Source organism: Lissotriton vulgaris, chromosome 3_1, assembly GCF_964263255.1.
Source record: "Lissotriton vulgaris chromosome 3_1, aLisVul1.2, whole genome shotgun sequence".
Taxonomy (NCBI): domain Eukaryota; kingdom Metazoa; phylum Chordata; class Amphibia; order Caudata; family Salamandridae; genus Lissotriton; species Lissotriton vulgaris.
In genome coordinates this window covers 1563575956-1563594266 of record NC_141689.1, presented here as the reverse complement: position 1 = coordinate 1563594266, position 18311 = coordinate 1563575956, and the positions used below count along the sequence as shown (strand labels likewise).

The 18311-nt window shown below is 48.3% G+C and overlaps 1 protein-coding gene and 1 pseudogene across 1 annotated transcript in view; one reads left to right on the top strand and one right to left on the bottom strand.

The window, feature by feature from the left end:
• The window catches only part of SMC2 (structural maintenance of chromosomes 2), a 380518-nt gene that overhangs the window by 346358 nt on the left and 15849 nt on the right, over nt 1-18311 (bottom strand). The gene's annotated exons all lie outside the window — the stretch shown is intronic.
• Nucleotides 14251-14847, top strand: LOC147728188 (serine/arginine-rich splicing factor 2 pseudogene; annotated as a pseudogene).

The window sequence follows — 18311 nt, the reverse complement described above, 5'->3', positions numbered from 1 at the left end:
CCATTCAACTTTGTCTACATCGACTAACAACCTGGTAATTTTGCACATTCACTGTTGCTCACCCACAAGATAGTTTGTTCTAGTTGCCAAACCTTTAACGCAGACTGCATAAACACTCTTGCTTTGATCCAGTTTTCATAAAGGAGTAATTTTATTTGTTAACTGTAGCCTTAGTCACATTTCCAATTAAAAAAGTAGATCTTTTTCTATAAATGTTCTAAAACATCCATAACAATGGATGCATAAACCACTATAAAGTGTTGTAAAAGCAGACTAAACATCAACACACTTTCCACTACTATATTATTTTGCAGGTCCGACGTCATGGAAATATCAACATTCCATGTAAACTATTTTACATTCTCATCGTCTCAGTCACCAAAAAGTCTACTTAAGTCATTCACATATTTATGAGTTGACAACTTATTTCAAATTCCAAGGTAGTATCACAGTATAGTCAAACCGGTATGAGAAAAACATGTGAAAACATTACTGCCTTACAGAGCACCCTGCATCTCGTTTGGTTAAATATAATTATTTTTTAAACAAATACCCATGCAATACCACACGACAAATCATAAATGCAGATAATAATACAGTACATATTCTCATTATTGAGAGAGGATGGGAAACATGATACTACAGACTGTCTCTCGTGAGTCCTGGTTCCTTTACATGCTCTCTATACAAAGAGTATGTTACACACCTGCATACACACGTCAGTGCTATCCTAATTTGATATAGTGCACGAATCACCTGGAAGGGGTGTCTCGACTCTATGACAGATTGCAGGCATAGAAAGAAACACTGAGTTAGTACAACACTGTCTTTAGCAGTTTCCTGAACTCTAGATGGTCTGTGCATATGAAGGTTGCAATGAGGTAACTTATTCCAATAAAAGGGGGCCAAATACGAGAAAACCTGCCACCATCTCAATGACCTTCTGACACGTGGGACAGTTAGCAAAGCTTTAACACTGGATCTCAGAAGTACGACTGGGCAATAATGTGGAGCCTCAGCTTTGTATAGCTGTGGCCTTCCCTATTAATGATTTATGATAGACAGATTTTAAAGATTATTTCCTAACAGGCAACCAATGTAAGTGTCTCAGAAAAGTTATGGAGGGGAAACCAGATGGAAGGTTGTAAATGAGAGTGGCCGGTGTGTTTTGAACGACTTGTAATTTGGACAACAAAGTCTCATTTGCAGAGGCTAGTAATGCGTTGCCATAATCCAGCCTTCTGATAATAAGTGCCTGAACCAAGGTTTTCCTTGCCAAAAGAGGGTGGAAGGAAATAAAGGGCTTTCCTCAACAGGCACATCATACGGAAACAAGTGCCAGTGCTAGACAGAACATTGTTCTACATTTAGTGCACAACTATCACAAAATTGTATTATTCAAAAATAAGCCTAGATGTAAAAATGTTGTTTTGCGCAATAGTGCTTTCATGCCTTTAGTTGGCTGAAAGCTATTCAGTTTAATCCGAATCCCACTGGAATTTTGGGATCCTAGACTTAGAATTCACAGGGTGATGGGGGCGAAGATAGATTCATTGAAGGTTCTTAGTGTTAGAATACCTGAACAGTAGTGATACATTTACAAATCCAGGCAGGCGACTGGCTACTAGATGAAGTCGCAATAGTACGAAAAATAAGAATTATAAGAAAGGGCAATCAAATCGCTGAGCTACCTCACAGCAAACGTGAAGGGTACAAAGTCAGCTTAGTAATTGGCCATCTGATGACCACATGAAATAAGTGTTTGTCTCAAACAACTATGCAGTGTTTCTCATCTTCTACTATAGAACACTCTTCTATTTAATGTCTCCAAGAAGGGTAGGTTTTGCACACATGCAACGAGAAGAACGAATAGAACGTTCCAACTGCGATTTTCCCTGGGCATAAAGGGAGGCACCAAAATACATTACTTTCTATATTTTTAGGCTATGCCATGCTGTTGCGCACGTGGTGGCCATGCTCATGAGGTTGAGGGTGTCTCTTGTTTTATTTGTTCTCAGGCGGCCAATGAGGTTGAAGTTGTGCGGTACAGGGTGCGCTTTGCTGCTTGTGAGCAAATATTTATTAAACGGATATTGATGAGTTTGTAGCAGTCACTGTGTGATGCACAAGTGTGGTTAGCATGTTTCTGTGGTCTGGGTGTAAGTGTGAGAATGAGCAGCGCTGGGTGCCGTGAGAGGCACACAATGTATCAATAGCAAGTGCTAGATGCTGAAGGTGTAGGGACAGGGAATAGGACATTGGCCATTTCTGGACTGATCAGATTTCAGTAGAAAGTGACCTCATCTTTGCATTCTTTTTATGAAGGGCGTCTAGGAGATAGGAAGCTTTCAGGTATCTGGGAAACCAGGTAGCTGCTCCTGACTGGAAGAGTGAGAGGTGATGTAACTGGATCAGCCACCGTGACATTTTATTAATTTATTTATTTGTAATACATTCCTACCTCGTAAGGGATTGAGACGCAAAGATCAACCTCACTTATAGCATGCGAAGCTCATGGAATCTGGGCACTTCTTAGGACTGTGTATAAAGATAGAAATGTTTAGAGAGCATGAATAGAGGGGTGGTGCTCCTAATCGACAGAGAGCATTTTTATATGCTTCACAGTATTTTTAGATTTTCCATGAAAAGGAGAGAAGCACAGTGATTGATGAAAGCCACATTTCTATGCTTCCTCTCATAAGGGAAGGTGGGGCCAAAAAATACCTCAAATATCCAAATGCTACTCTAGCGAGTCATAGTATTTGGCAATAGTTTTTCCTCAAGTATTCCAAGACTAAAATTGGAATACAATAAATACAGTTAAAATATTTGGAGGCTATTTCTACAACAAGAGGAAGCATAGAAATGTGGCTGCTCGCTTTCGAGCATAGAAATACAGCTATTATTCCGTGGTTGCTTTTGGTTTGAGCTGCGTTCCAATAAAAGGACTGGACCTGTATGTCATCATTTGATGATGTGCCTAAGATTTGTTGGTTTAGATCACCAGAGAGGATAAGGTTTGAAGTGCTGTGCAAACTCATGTTAGGCTTTTTTTATGCGAGGCTTCCTTCCATTGTGTAGGAAAATACTCCATTCAAACAGAATTCAAGATGCTTGTGAGATATGCAGCCACAATATCCACAGCTAGTTTGATTACAGCAGGGGGACAGAGCCTGACTTAGTAGCTTGTATTTGGGATATCACTTGATTGACAGAAATTGAAGAAAATTCTGTAAACGTTTTCTGTCCCTGGCTCAAAACTAAATGATCAATTCACTCCTGTCTACTAACGTTGTTTTCATCTAAAATGTTAAAGTTGAGGAGCTACGACACCAACCAAGATGGCCGCATAGTCTCCCGGCTCCGCTGACCTACGTCCTACGCTAGCTTATCCTGTTGAATATCCTGATCTCCTGCCCCGGATTCGTGTGGGTGAACTAGTCAGCACCCCGATGGTGTGACCACGGAATTTTCTGATGTTCTGGGGTGAAGTAACATCGAAAATGTTTTGAGGCCTAACCCAGACTGGAAGCCGGGGTCTCGATTGCTGGTCTACCCGGGTCCAAAGTAAATGTAAATGTATGTATGTATAGGCATTTATATAGCGCACTACTTACCCGTAGGGTCCCAAGGCGCTTCGACCGCTGCGAAACCCTTCCTGGCTTCCCTGAGAGATGGTCCCTTAATGGGTATCTCCAGGGTGAGACCAGGCATCCCCGGCGGTCTGGTGGGGCCGTTAGTGAAGATGAGGCAAGCTAATGCCCAGAGTTGCAGAGTGTGATCGCTGATCAGAGTGGGCACCGAGGCGAGAGAATTATCGAGTCCGCTGACCCTGGTCCAGAAACCTGCCGCGCCGGGAATCGAACCCTGGTCCCGGGCCGTCCTCTGCTCTCGGGTCTGCCACCTCTAACCAGTGAGCCACACTAAAGTGAACAACAACATACTGAGGAGAGTGGTTGGGTCCGGTCCTTGGAACTTTTGAAAATTTCTCTGGACTATTTTGCAACCATCTGCTGCCTGGTGCTCTACCTGAGGTGAGGTGACGGGTGGCGCGCGGTGCAGCGTCGCAGGGGGCCCCGGCCCGGAGGCCCGGCACTAGCACTGCTGGTGCCCCGGGGTGGGGGTCCCGCCGCGCGTTGCTGCGTGCTGCTGGCCCGTCCCTCACGGCTTGATTCTGCTCCGGCGTGTTCTGTCCCGGAGAGGGCACCTCTCCGTGGAGATCGTTATGCCTGCGGAAGTATGGAACTTGGTGGAACGGACTCAATGGGGCCCTTCCTTGCGGATGGTAATGGCGGAACTGGCGGCGCTTCGCGCGACGATGCGGGCCCAAGTCAATCGTTTGCTGTCGGCAGCAGATGGGATCATAGGACCGGGAGCAAGCCCTGACTTGAATTTTGAGACCCGGCAGCCGACGTGCCTCCTGTGGGGCGCCCTAGTGGCACGTTTGGACCTGGTGCTGGAAGCTGTGCCTGCCCCCGAAGAAATGGAACTCATCGTGTGTGCTGAGATTGGTGACCCTCTTACGTTTTCGGAAACATCGGTCCTACAGTTATCAGTACATTTCACTGCTTCCCCCATCCTGGACACTGTTGGCCCACACTATAATTTGGATCGGAACGAGTCGCACCCCCTCCCCAATCGGTCTCCCAACATGGCGGATGTAACGATGCTTGGTTTCGGAGACGGGGAGGGACATCGTTTGTGCAAGCCGTGTGCGTTGGGATCGGCTATTCCTCTCCCATTTGCTGGCCCAAGCTTCAGCTGCTACTGTGTGACTTTCGACTTTCCGGGGATGGGGCTTTACTTATCCGAGGGACTCTGCAACTTTGATAGACGGGGCCCGGGGCGGGGGGTTTGTGGTTCCCCCCGGGGTATTTTTTTTATGGTGGACAACTTTATTCGTGCTGGCTTAGGGGGGCCCCCTTTGTTAGGGCCGGGGGGGGGGGGGGGGGGGGGAGGGGAGAGACCGGGAGCGCACACACTATCGCCCTCCTCCACTTCCCCGTTGGGTGGGGTTTCCTTTCTTTTTCCTTTTTCTCTGTTCTTCCATATTTCGGGTTTGGTTCTCGGGCGACAGGCACACTGCTGGGGGGGTGGGGGCCGTAGTCATCTGCAGGGGTGCAGGGTGATGGGTTGGGGGAGGGGATTTTTCGTTTTTATTTTGTTTCTATGGCCTATGTTCTCTTCTCTGATCTTTCTTTGTCTTTTTCTTTTTCTGGGTCAGTGCAGTGGGTTTTCTTTGGTATCAATCACTGCTTTTTCATCTGTGCCTCAATTTTCGTGGTGTTCTCTGGGTCTTAGGGCAGGTGACTAGCAGGCGCGAATTGACCGTAACATTCCTTCATATCCTGAACCGCCTGTTTCAGCGCCATTGATTTGACCGATTACTGTTTACTGTTGACACGTTTACTATTCTGCCTGCCATTTTTCGTTGCTGGGAAATAGTTCGGCACTTGATCCTTCCATCTTATACTATAAAATGAAAACCTTTTATATCCTGTTTTTCTAATTGTGCTATTCAGTGACCAAGAGTACGCTAGTATGGTGATTCTGCTCCCCGAGGTGCTGCATGTGATTTAAAATTTGCTCTCTGCTAATCTAACTGCTTAGCGGCCAGCCCCGGGGGTTGTAGGCCCATACTTGTATTTGGTTGAAATGTCAATAAAGGTTTTCCAAAAAAAAAAAAAAAGTTAAAGTTTTGTAGAACACTGTCAAGGAAGAAGCTGCAAAAAGCCGGACTTGAATTGGTAAGGTTGTGACTGCAACAGAGAACAGTTTAGCTCAGTTGTCTCCAACCGGTTGATCACGAGCTACCTGTAGCTCGCCGGACCCCTAGGAGTAGCTCAGGCCGGCATTTAATAATTAGGGCCTCACACTGAGCTCTGGCATCTATTTATTATCCTTTCCTTCTCTTTGTAGGCCTTTTAGGAGTGCTTGCCCGCCCTCATCCAAACCAGCAGCTCAGATTGGTTGAAACACAGCTTAGCTGGAGTGGGGCGGGCAGAAAAACAAAGTTCTTCCTGAACTCCGGAACAAGCAGGAACCACGCCACCTGCCATTTCCAGGCTGGCCCCGCATTGTATATCCTGCAAGACATGGGCGCAGATAATCAGGACGGAACCCCTGACAGCTGTAATGCAGGTGACGCAAGCACTATTGATCTACTGCCCCTTCTGAGAACCGCAGCAGCTGCCTTATTATCCTGCGCGGAGCACAGCAACAGATTTGTAAGCGAACTCCAGTAGCTCCATAGTATGTTAATGCAGCTCAGTGCATTTAAGACCCTTTCTTTTGAACGTGCGTAGCTATACATGCAATACTTCCTCCGACAAAAAATAAATAAAATTGGAGTGAAACGCTGGCTGGTTTGAATGATTCTGTAATAACCAATTAAGATACTAATAATAGCAAGACCAAACATGAGCCGCGGGTAGCACTATCCTCTTTGTGCAGCTGAAAAACATGCACCAATAACTTTAATCCAGGGCTTTAATCATAAAATTTCAGCAAATGTTCGGTTTTATGTTTAATAACTCAGCAGCCCAATTCTATAGTCCTGTAAATCAGTTAGGAAGGGATCTTTTGTGCAAGATAAATTGCACTATTTACTGCACACCAGATGGTGTTGAATTCCGCATGCATGATGAAGATATTTAATTTAAAATGACCCGACATGGCCAGCTGTAGGATTGTATCCAGTGAGAACAGTAGAAGATTTACCTCCCGATTTGAGAGATATACTACACACAGAAGTATGTGAGTTTTCAGGAAAAGACATCTGACTAATCAAAGGTTTAGAACCGGTCCGAATTAGAGTTAAGCCGAACAAAATTTTCCCCAGGAACACCACCTTTTAATTTAACACCAGAGACAGCAACAGGAATAACACCAGTGATTGAAAACCTGCAAAAGACTTGGAATTTTTAAAGAGATTGCTGGAAACCCTTGTAAATCTCCTATTATGGGTTTGCAGAAACCCAATGGGAAATACCGAAATCTACAGGATCTTTGAAAGATTAACAACATAGTTGTTCTATGTGGTCTTGTGTTACCGAATCCAGCAACAAGTTTCCAGATTCCTTGCACTCCAGGATGGTTTACTGTTGTGGATCTCAGACAGGCTTTCTTCTCTATTCCGTTACATGAGGATAGTAATTTGTTGTTCTCATTTGTGTTTAGAGATAGTTTCACATGGGTATACAAAGAATCCATCAATCTTTAATCAGATCTTAAAAAAGAATCTTTAGACTCTGCAGATGCCTGGCAATTCAGTTCTCGTACAATATAGTGATGACTTACTTGTGGCATCAAATAAACGAGAGGTTTGCAAACAAGAAACGATCGCTTTACTAAATTATTTAGCTAAAAATGGGCATAAGGAGACTCCAAGCAAGCTGCAATATTGTTAAAAAAAGTCCACTATTTGTGACATATTGTAGGGGCCTGATCTTTTGTGATGTATAGTTCTATTGCTAGATATTGCAAGTAAGCAGGGAAGCCATCCTAAGGAATGTACTGGCCACTGGTCAAAACATGTACCCCAGCAACTTAACGGCCTCACTCAAACATACGGTGTTTGGTATCAAATACCTCGTATTAATAAACACATGGATTTATTAAAGCATGCACCCAGAGGGTACGTTAGAGGTACCCCCTGAAACCTACCAGCCTCTAGTGTGGTAGCAGACTTGTTCAGTCCAGCCTGCCACAGACTAGTTTCTGACCCCACAGGGGTGAAAGTCTTCGCTCTCAGTAGGTCAAGAACAATGACAGCTCAGTAGAGATGTGTTATCACTGCCTCCTCCAAGAAGACCGGTAAAATTTGTATTCCATACCTGCACTATCGGGGACTGCAGGATGTGGTAAAGGTGACCTGGCCTCAGTGCCCGGCTGCACCACCGATGACTAACACCTTAAACATTCTTCTTTCCTGCAGCAGGGGTTGTAGACTAATCTCTCTGCTATATGCGGCTATGAAACAGGACTCCACCCCACCGGTGCCACCGGCCTGGGCTACATGGGAGGCGGATCTTGGTGCTCCACTGGAACAGGGGCAGCGGAAGCGAATAGGGTCCCTCCCGCGCAAGGTATCGAGCAATGCACGATTCAAATTGATTCACTTTAACACCATGCGCGCTAGCGGAATTCCGCTCGCACGCTGGGTTTTGCGAAAACGCACTTTACGTGACGAGCTGGGCTCGTCATCAGCGTGCGAGGAGGCTACGCCATGACGAGCCCAGCTCGTCATCAGCGTCGAAGGGGTTAATTTTCTGCACTGCACCTACCTAACCCTGATCTCGTTGAGGCGCTAGTCTGGAGACAGTGGGGACAGCTGCCCTAGATGTAGTGCGGGGGGCGGGCTTCCTGCATTTAGCCTGGGACTGCCCTTTGATCAGGAGTTTCTGGGCGGGCGTGGTCGATCACATAGTCACCACTACAGGCCTTCAAATAGCAATTAATCCCTTGCATTGTTTACGGTCATTAGTCCCCAAGCCCAAGAAAATGAAAGTCTCCTATAAACTATTGCAACTGATGTTGGTGCTTGCCAGGCGTAGGGTGGCGATTACTTAGATGGGACAGTGGGCCCCAGAGGTGCCCACCTGGCTTAGAGATATGAGAGAGTGGTCCCTGGCCGAGGAAACTCATATGCAGCTCACTCGGAGGAATGAGAAACTGCAGGAGGACTTACTTGCCTGGCGATGCATGTGTACCTCGGGACTGGCAGAGAGAGGGCAGTCTTCTCAGGGCGAGTCTGATGGGGCAAGTGACGAATTGTTCTCGCCAATGGGGTCGGGATCTGATGGAGAGGGAGGGGGGTTTCCTAGTGTTTACGTATTACAGGGAGTTGTGCGGGGCCTGGCTGCTTCCTCACAATGTTATTTATTTACCTGCTAATCTGTTATTCCTCATGTGTCCGTACCTATCCAGGTGAAGCCTTTATCCCCAAGTGCCATAATGAGATGGTCGAACTGTGAGGGAAAACCTCTAGGGTGACTAAGGCTGACATGAACACAGCTTAAGAAATATCACCATATTGTGTGCGGTGGAATTAGGAATTCTGGGGCTGGGTGATGCCCACTCCCCATACGGAGTGATCATCCGGGGGATGCAGTGACCCCGGGGGTAAGTAGCCCCTTGGCTACTACTCCTCACTACCCTTAATTCCATTAAATGGAGTAGCTAGGGGCTCCTCTGATACCAGATCTTTAGTTTTTGTTGAACACAAAAGGAGTGGAAGAAGACTGCTGACTCGAGAACCAAGGAGCACGACTGACTTGGTGCCAACTCTGCCTGCTGCACAAGACACTTGCGTAGCAACCGATTCATCCTGTTGCTGGGCAGACCTCGAGAAACCTGGAGTGCTGCCAGTGATTCGCTAATTGCCAAAGAAACTCCCCTGCAGCTGCAGGCACCAAAGAGCAAGACCCGGTACACCGATCTGCTGGGGTCTACCAATGCAGCAGCAGTCCAGGAATAGGTAGCAGTGCTCCCATAGGTCAGATCCGTTCTCTCTTCAAGTGTGGGGATGCCAAGACCGACGGAGTAGCACAGTACCAACACCTGGGATACCAGACCCCTTGCTTCAGCCAAGGCCTGTTGTGTCCAGTTAGGACACCAACTCCGAGGAAGAACGACCTGCAAGTCAAGGGACTTCAGGAGCAGTGAAACTCACTTCGTGAGTGGCCCAGCTGTTCTGTTTGTTCCCTTTCGCCGAAACCAAGGACAAAGAGTGAGTCTGCGACCGCCGCCATCAGATGCCTCAAAGCACCAATGCACACACGCACCAGAGTCCCTAGGAGGTGACTTTGCGAAGGGGGTCCCCAAACTTACAAGAGCCAAGCACAGGCTTGGGTTTGCCCAGACTGGACTTCCAGTAGCTGCCTGGAGCTTCACCCTCCAACTGTGAGAGAATCCTGCCTCACCATGAACCGCTAGATCAACGCCGTCTCATCATCCTGCTTCCACATGCTACACCTGCTCCAAAGGATCTTCAAGTGGATCCTCACTGAGTCCAGAAAGATAGTCACCCACATGCTCATCAGCAGCAGAATCTATTACTGCAACGCACTATGCCGGAAATACCCAGAAACTCCTCAAGAAACCGTAGAACATTCAGAACGTCTCCGTCAGACTCGTACTAAACATCCCCTGCCACAGCCACATCACCAGCTATGTGAGAGATCTCTACTGGCTCCTAGTCAACAAAAGAATCACTTTCAAGCTCCTCATGCACACCTACAAAGCTCTACAAGACGCAGGACCTGCGTACCTTAAACACCACCTTTGCCTTTCACGCACCCACTCTCTCTGCTCAACTGGCCCTGGCTACCATCCCTCGTATCCGCAAGATGATGGCTAGAAGATCTTTCTCCTACCTTGCAGCAAAGACCTGGAACACCCTGCCTCTTCAACTGAACCACAGTGCCTACGGCGGACCAGCTTCTCCCCTCCTTTCCCCAGCCAAGCCTGTGCAGTGCCGGGTGCCTCAGGGTTCGTCCCTGAGCTCCACGCTCTATAACATTTATGTTACACCTCTTGCCAGGCTTGTAAGATCGTTTGGGCTGGAAGTTCTCTCCTATGCTGACGACACTCAGATTATGGTCTCCCTTTCACAAACGGTTGAAACCACTTCTCGAAACTTCAGGAATTGCATGGAATCGGTTGCAAACTGGATGGTGAGGAGCTCCCTTAAATTGAATGGGGAAAAACGGAGATGTTGATTTTCGGAGGCAAGGAGGAGATCTGGTCAATGGATTGGTGGCCTTCTTCTTTAGGAACCTGCCCACTGCCCTCTCAATCTGCACGGAACCTAGGTTTCATTTTTGATACCAAACTCTCCTTTCAAAAACAAGTCAGTAGAATGACTTCCACCTGCTGTGGTGTTCTTAGAACCTTGAGGAGATTAGTACATTATCTTTCCACCGATGCCCGTAAACTGGTTACGACGGCCTTAATCTCCTCAAGGCTATACTATTGTAACTCACTGTACCTGGGAATTAATAAATCCCAGATACAGCGTTTGCAAATGCTCCAAAACGCAGCAGCCCGTTTTGTCACTGATGCCCCGAAACTCGCCTCAGCCACTGCTATTAGGAAGGACCTTCACTGGCTTCCTGTCCAGGCCAGAATAGAGTTCAAGGTCTTATGTCTCACCCAACGTGCCTTGCACGGGCTTGGCTCTGAAGACATTAAACCCCTGGTAACTCCGTATGTCCCCGGCAGGGCACTTCGGTCAGCCAATAAACATCTTTTGCTTGTCCCTAAAACCCGCAAAGCCAGATGGGGCGACAGAGCCTTCAGCTCCTGCGCTCCAAAAATTTGGAATACTCTTCCAGCTGACATCAAGGAACTTACCTCCCACCTCCTCTTCCGAAAGGCTCTGAAGACCTGGCTTTTCAGGCAGACCTACAACTGATCCTCCCTCCAGTCTTCTACCACACAGCTCTTTATTCCATCTCTAGCGCCTTGACGCTCTTGGGCAAAGTAGCGCTCTATAAATTACCTCTCAACTCAACTCAACTCCTCCCCCTAGTGCCTTGAGATACCCTTACGGGTGAGAAGTCATGCTTTACAAGTAACCTGATTGACTACTGCACAGGAATCCAATGCCAAAAAAACAGTACTGCACCCAAGCCCCACAGCCCAGAAGAAGTAGACCAAGGGTGTCCCTGTTTGCCGGAGGATCTCAAGGGTCGAGCTCCTATGTGGGTTCCCTTGGACTGGTCCCCCAGTCCCTGTTTGCAGCCTCTTTGTAACTGGACTGTTCTCCCATTGTAGTGAACGTGACACCCAACCAACTGAAAATAAAATCCTATCTCGAAAAGTACTTACCCAATCTTGGTATCTAAATTTATGTAAAAGTATGTTATTTTTATAAATTGATGTTGGATTTCGTTATTTAGTGTGTGTCTCATTTACTGCCTTTGTATGTGTAATAAATGCTTAGTACCACCCTCAGATATGCCCAACTGCTCGCCCACACCACCGCAATAGAGCATTTGGGGTATCATGTATGCCTCTGTGATTCCTTTGGTTTGCCTGGCCTCTACACAGTGTACCTCATATTGGTCCACTATAGAGATTGAGCTTCCCACATATATAATTGAGAAGAGAACAAGAAATATGTCACAGGAAAGAGTTGAAACTATCTTAAGAATTAATCCACCAAGAACTCAGAAGTTAGGCTGTTTGTGTGAATGGTTGGCTACTGTAGACAGTGGATACCAAACTTTTTCCTAGTGGCAAATCCTTTACAGAGGCTGACGCACGAAGATGTGCTTAATCCGCTTCCACAGGATTATTACTTGAAAGCTATCCTAGAGCTAAGAGAAAGTCTATGTTGTGCCTCGGTCCTCTCAGTGCTTACTCAGATGCATGGAGATTTGTGAAGACCTGTGGCATATTTTTTGACTACTCTTGACCCTGATGCCGCAGGATTGCGCAGCTGTCTTAACGCGATTGCGGCCGTTGGTGTCAATATTCAGAGATGTAGAAGCATAGTGATGGGACATCCTCTTACAGTGATGGTGTGTCACTCTGTTGAAACTTTGCTCACCCAGACGAAAAGACAGTACTTGACAAACAAAAGACTTGCAAAGTATGAACATCAGATACTTGCTGCTGGAAATGTGGTTTTGAAAAGATCTTGCATGCAGAATGCAGCTACTTTGTTACCATTACCTGAAAACATAATTGATGGATGAGGCTGAACTTGATAGCCTAGATGTTACAGTCGTATGCGCCAAGTCCAGTCCTAACAGATGAACATCTCAAGGAGACAGATTATATCTTTAGGGACGACTCATGTATAGGAAACAATAAGGGAACTTTGAGAACAGCTTATGCATTCTGCACAATTCAAGAAGTGGTAGAAGCTTCATGGCCTTGAGGTGCTACCTCTGCACAAGTGGCAGAATTGATTGTCCTTATGAGAGCATGTTGCCTTTTAGCACAAATTAAGAGTGACTATATTTAAAAATGGTCAGCATGGCTTTGGTGTGATCCATAACTTTGGACAGTTATGGTAACAAAGGGGGTTCATGAGATCTTCAGGATCCACTATCTGGAACGGGGAAGATCTGAAAGAACTATTGAATGTTTTGCAGTTGCCCCAGGAAATTGAAGTGGTTAAGCGTGCAGCAAACAGAACCGGCCATGATTTTGTTATAGTAGGAAATCGACATGCAAATAAAGTTGTGCACATGTGGCTTGCACATTTAAAGGAGAATATGCACATGAATGTGGCGAGGACACTCCTTTTTAGGTCTCGCCTGGAAATCGCATCCGAAGGATGCGTCCAGGCTGGAGACTTGTAGCGAGCTGACACGGGGGAATGACGGACAAGAAACTGTCACGCGCTTCTCCCCGGCTGGATTCAGCTGCTTGCACGCGCACCAACATTCACGCATGCGCACATCACAGCCACACGCATACACAGCACTCACGCATGCGCACATACACACGCATACACAGGCACACCCCCGTCGCCGCCGCCGCACCTACACGCATACACAGAGACCCCTCCACACACACCAGCCCCTCTCCTCCCGGCTCCACTCACCGGTGTCTGGCGGGCGCTCCCCGGGTCTCCAGGCTCCTTCCCTTCCTCCGCAGCTGCAGGCTCTCAACATTCACACATGCGCACATCACAGCCACACGCATACACAGCACTCACGCATGCGCACATACACACGCATACACAGGCACACCCCCCGTCGCCGCCGCCGCACCTACACGCATACACAGAGACCCCTCCACACACACCAGCCCCTCTCCTCCCGGCTCCACTCACCGGTGTCTGGCGGGCGCTCCCCGGGTCTCCAGGCACCTTCCCTTCCTCCGCAGCTGCAGGCTCTCCCCACATCACAGGGGCCCGCTGCTAGACAAAAGGCTTCTCTGTGGCCGGGCGGTGGTAGCGCTCGGCGGAGCTCTCTCTCCACATGGGAGCCCCGCCTCCTCAGTGTGCCCGCTTCGCCCCGCGGGTCTTCACCCGGTCCCCCATCTCGGGACCGGGACTTAAAGGGAAACAGTATCCAGGGCTCCTTCCTGGTCACGGGAGCCCCGGGGCCGCAATGCTCACGCCACTTCCTGCTGCCGGCTCCTCTTCCTGGTTGCACGTCAGGTCCCGGGCCAGCAGCCAATCAGAGCGCGGCCCGGGAATGACGTCACAGAGGTGTCCCGCAGTACCGCCCCCGGCCTGCCTGACTTCTCAATTACTTTATTCAGGTTATTTTTTTATTTGAACTAACTTTGGCCAAAGCTCTTGTCAGTGTAGGCGCCCACGCCTGCTGACTTTCACCTTCTGAATAGTTAAGGTTCCGCCCGACGCCTCTCACGGGTTCCCTGGAGATGAGTTACGGCAGGCCGCCGCCTGACGTAGGAGGCATGACGTCCTTGAAGGTGGACAATCTTACCTACAGGACGTCGCCCGAAACACTTCGAAGAGTTTTCGAGAAGTATGGACGAGTAGGCGACGTCTATATCCCCCGCGACCGCTACACGAAGGAGAGCCGCGGTTTTGCCTTTGTAAGATTCCATGACAAACGTGATGCCGAGGATGCGATGGACGCCATGGACGGAGCCGTACTGGATGGGCGCGAACTTCGGGTTCAGATGGCTCGTTATGGAAGGCCACCAGACTCACACCATAGCCGCAGGGGACCACCACCCCGAAGATATGGAGGCAGTGGAGGAAGTTATGGACGCCGGAGTTGCAGTCCCAGGAGGCGTCGTCGGTCGAGGTCCCGCAGTCGGATTCGCTCCAGATCCCGCAGCAGGAGCCGCTACAGCCGATCCAAGTCAAGATCCCGCACACGATCAAGGTCTCGTTCCACATCGAAGTCCTGACAGTGAGTGCAGAGTGCGTGCAGAGTGAGTGCAGAGTGCGTGCAGAGTGAGTGCAGAGTGCGTGCAGAGTGAGTGCAGAGTGAGTGCAGAGTGAGTGCAGAGTGCGTGCAAAGTGAGTGCGGAGTGAGTGCGGAGTGAGTGCGGAGTGACAGTGAGTGCAGAGTGACAGAGAGTGCAGAGTGACAGTGAGTGCAGAGTGACAGTGAGTGCAGAGTGACAGTGAGTGCAGAGTGACAGTGAGTGCAGAGTGACAGTGAGTGCAGAGTGACAGTGAGTGCAGAGTGACAGTGAGTGCAGAGTGACAGTGAGTGCAGAGTGACAGTGAGTGCAGAGTGACAGTGAGTGCAGAGTGACAGTGAGTGCAGAGTGACAGTGAGTGCAGAGTGACAGTGAGTGCAGAGTGACAGTGAGTGCAGAGTGACAGTGAGTGCAGAGTGACAGTGAGTGCAGAGTGACAGTGAGTGCAGAGTGACAGTGAGTGCAGAGTGACAGTGAGTGCAGAGTGACAGTGAGTGCAGAGTGACAGTGAGTGCAGAGTGACAGTGAGTGCAGAGTGACAGTGAGTGCAGAGTGACAGTGAGTGCAGAGTGACAGTGAGTGCAGAGTGACAGTGAGTGCAGAGTGACAGTGAGTGCAGAGTGACAGTGAGTGCAGAGTGACAGTGAGTGCAGAGTGACAGTGAGTGCAGAGTGACAGTGAGTGCAGAGTGACAGTGAGTGCAGAGTGACAGTGAGTGCAGAGTGACAGTGAGTGCAGAGTGACAGTGAGTGCAGAGTGACAGTGAGTGCAGAGTGACAGTGAGTGCAGAGTGACAGTGAGTGCAGAGTGACAGTGAGTGCAGAGTGACAGTGAGTGCAGAGTGACAGTGAGTGCAGAGTGACAGTGAGTGCAGAGTGACAGTGAGTGCAGAGTGACAGTGAGTGCAGAGTGACAGTGAGTGCAGAGTGACAGTGAGTGCAGAGTGACAGTGAGTGCAGAGTGACAGTGAGTGCAGAGTGACAGTGAGTGCAGAGTGACAGTGAGTGCAGAGTGACAGTGAGTGCAGAGTGACAGTGAGTGCAGAGTGACAGTGAGTGCAGAGTGACAGTGAGTGCAGAGTGACAGTGAGTGCAGAGTGACAGTGAGTGCAGAGTGACAGTGAGTGCAGAGTGACAGTGAGTGCAGAGTGACAGTGAGTGCAGAGTGACAGTGAGTGCAGAGTGACAGTGAGTGCAGAGTGACAGTGAGTGCAGAGTGACAGTGAGTGCAGAGTGACAGTGAGTGCAGAGTGACAGTGAGTGCAGAGTGACAGTGAGTGCAGAGTGACAGTGAGTGCAGAGTGACAGTGAGTGCAGAGTGACAGTGAGTGCAGAGTGACAGTGAGTGCAGAGTGACAGTGAGTGCAGAGTGACAGTGAGTGCAGAGTGACAGTGAGTGCAGAGTGACAGTGAGTGCAGAGTGACAGTGAGTGCAGAGTGACAGTGAGTGCAGAGTGACAGTGAGTGCAGAGTGACAGTGAGTGCAGAGTGACAGTGAGTGCAGAGTGACAGTGAGTGCAGAGTGACAGTGAGTGCAGAGTGACAGTGAGTGCAGAGTGACAGTGAGTGCAGAGTGACAGTGAGTGCAGAGTGACAGTGAGTGCAGAGTGACAGTGAGTGCAGAGTGACAGTGAGTGCAGAGTGACAGTGAGTGCAGAGTGACAGTGAGTGCAGAGTGACAGTGAGTGCAGAGTGACAGTGAGTGCAGAGTGACAGTGAGTGCAGAGTGACAGTGAGTGCAGAGTGACAGTGAGTGCAGAGTGACAGTGAGTGCAGAGTGACAGTGAGTGCAGAGTGACAGTGAGTGCAGAGTGACAGTGAGTGCAGAGTGACAGTGAGTGCAGAGTGACAGTGAGTGCAGAGTGACAGTGAGTGCAGAGTGACAGTGAGTGCAGAGTGACAGTGAGTGCAGAGTGACAGTGAGTGCAGAGTGACAGTGAGTGCAGAGTGACAGTGAGTGCAGAGTGACAGTGAGTGCAGAGTGACAGTGAGTGCAGAGTGACAGTGAGTGCAGAGTGACAGTGAGTGCAGAGTGACAGTGAGTGCAGAGTGACAGTGAGTGCAGAGTGACAGTGAGTGCAGAGTGACAGTGAGTGCAGAGTGACAGTGAGTGCAGAGTGACAGTGAGTGCAGAGTGACAGTGAGTGCAGAGTGACAGTGAGTGCAGAGTGACAGTGAGTGCAGAGTGACAGTGAGTGCAGAGTGACAGTGAGTGCAGAGTGACAGTGAGTGCAGAGTGACAGTGAGTGCAGAGTGACAGTGAGTGCAGAGTGACAGTGAGTGCAGAGTGACAGTGAGTGCAGAGTGACAGTGAGTGCAGAGTGACAGTGAGTGCAGAGTGACAGTGAGTGCAGAGTGACAGTGAGTGCAGAGTGACAGTGAGTGCAGAGTGACAGTGAGTGCAGAGTGACAGTGAGTGCAGAGTGCGTGCAGAAACAGTGAGTGCAGAGTGCGTGCAGAGTGACAGTGAGTGCAGGGTGAGTGCAGAGTGACAGTGAGTGCAGAGTGACAGTGAGTGCAGATTGAGTGCAGTGACAGTGAGTGCAGAGTGACAGTGAGTGCAGAGTGACAGTGAGTGCAGAGTGACAGTGAGTGCAGAGTGACAGTGCGTGCAGAGTGACAGTGAGTGCAGAGTGACAGTGAGTGCAGAGTGACAGTGAGTGCAGAGTGACAGTGAGTGCAGAGTGACAGTGAGTGCAGAGTGACAGTGAGTGCAGAGTGACAGTGAGTGCAGAGTGACAGTGAGTGCAGAGTGACAGTGAGTACAGTCACTCAGCACCACCACATTATCACTCAGAACCACCACAGCATCACACAGCACCACCACAGCACCACCACAGCACCACCACAGCACCACCACAGCACCACCACAGCACCACCACAGCATCACTCAGCATCACCACAGCCCCATTCAGCACCACCACAGCATCACTCAGCACCACCACAGCACAAATATGTTCTCTCAATGTTTCAAGCTTTATTACAAATGTCACAAAAAGATGTTCATATTTCACTTCTGTTCTTGGATTTCGTTACAATTAAATACACTGAACATAATCTTCACAAAAGTTATTTACAAAAGTTTAAGCTATTGCCATTATAAATTACAATCACTTTTATTAAGTATTAAAAAAAATTAAAAGCCATTGTTATTTGTAATATCAATACATCTAAGTCACGTAAATACAAATGTTGCATTACAAATGCTATAGGTGTCACATTTGCGAAAGTTATAACTATTGGCATTGTAAATGACAAAGCTATTAATTTAGCTATTTTCAAAACCAACACATAAATGAACATTTGGTGAATTTCCATTAAAATATTTGACTTTTTTACTAAGATATTATTATACTCTTTTATGCAAACAAAATTTAGATACTGCATAAATAACTTTAATAAAACATATTTTTATGTAGCTTTTTATGTAAAAAAATAACTATAGCA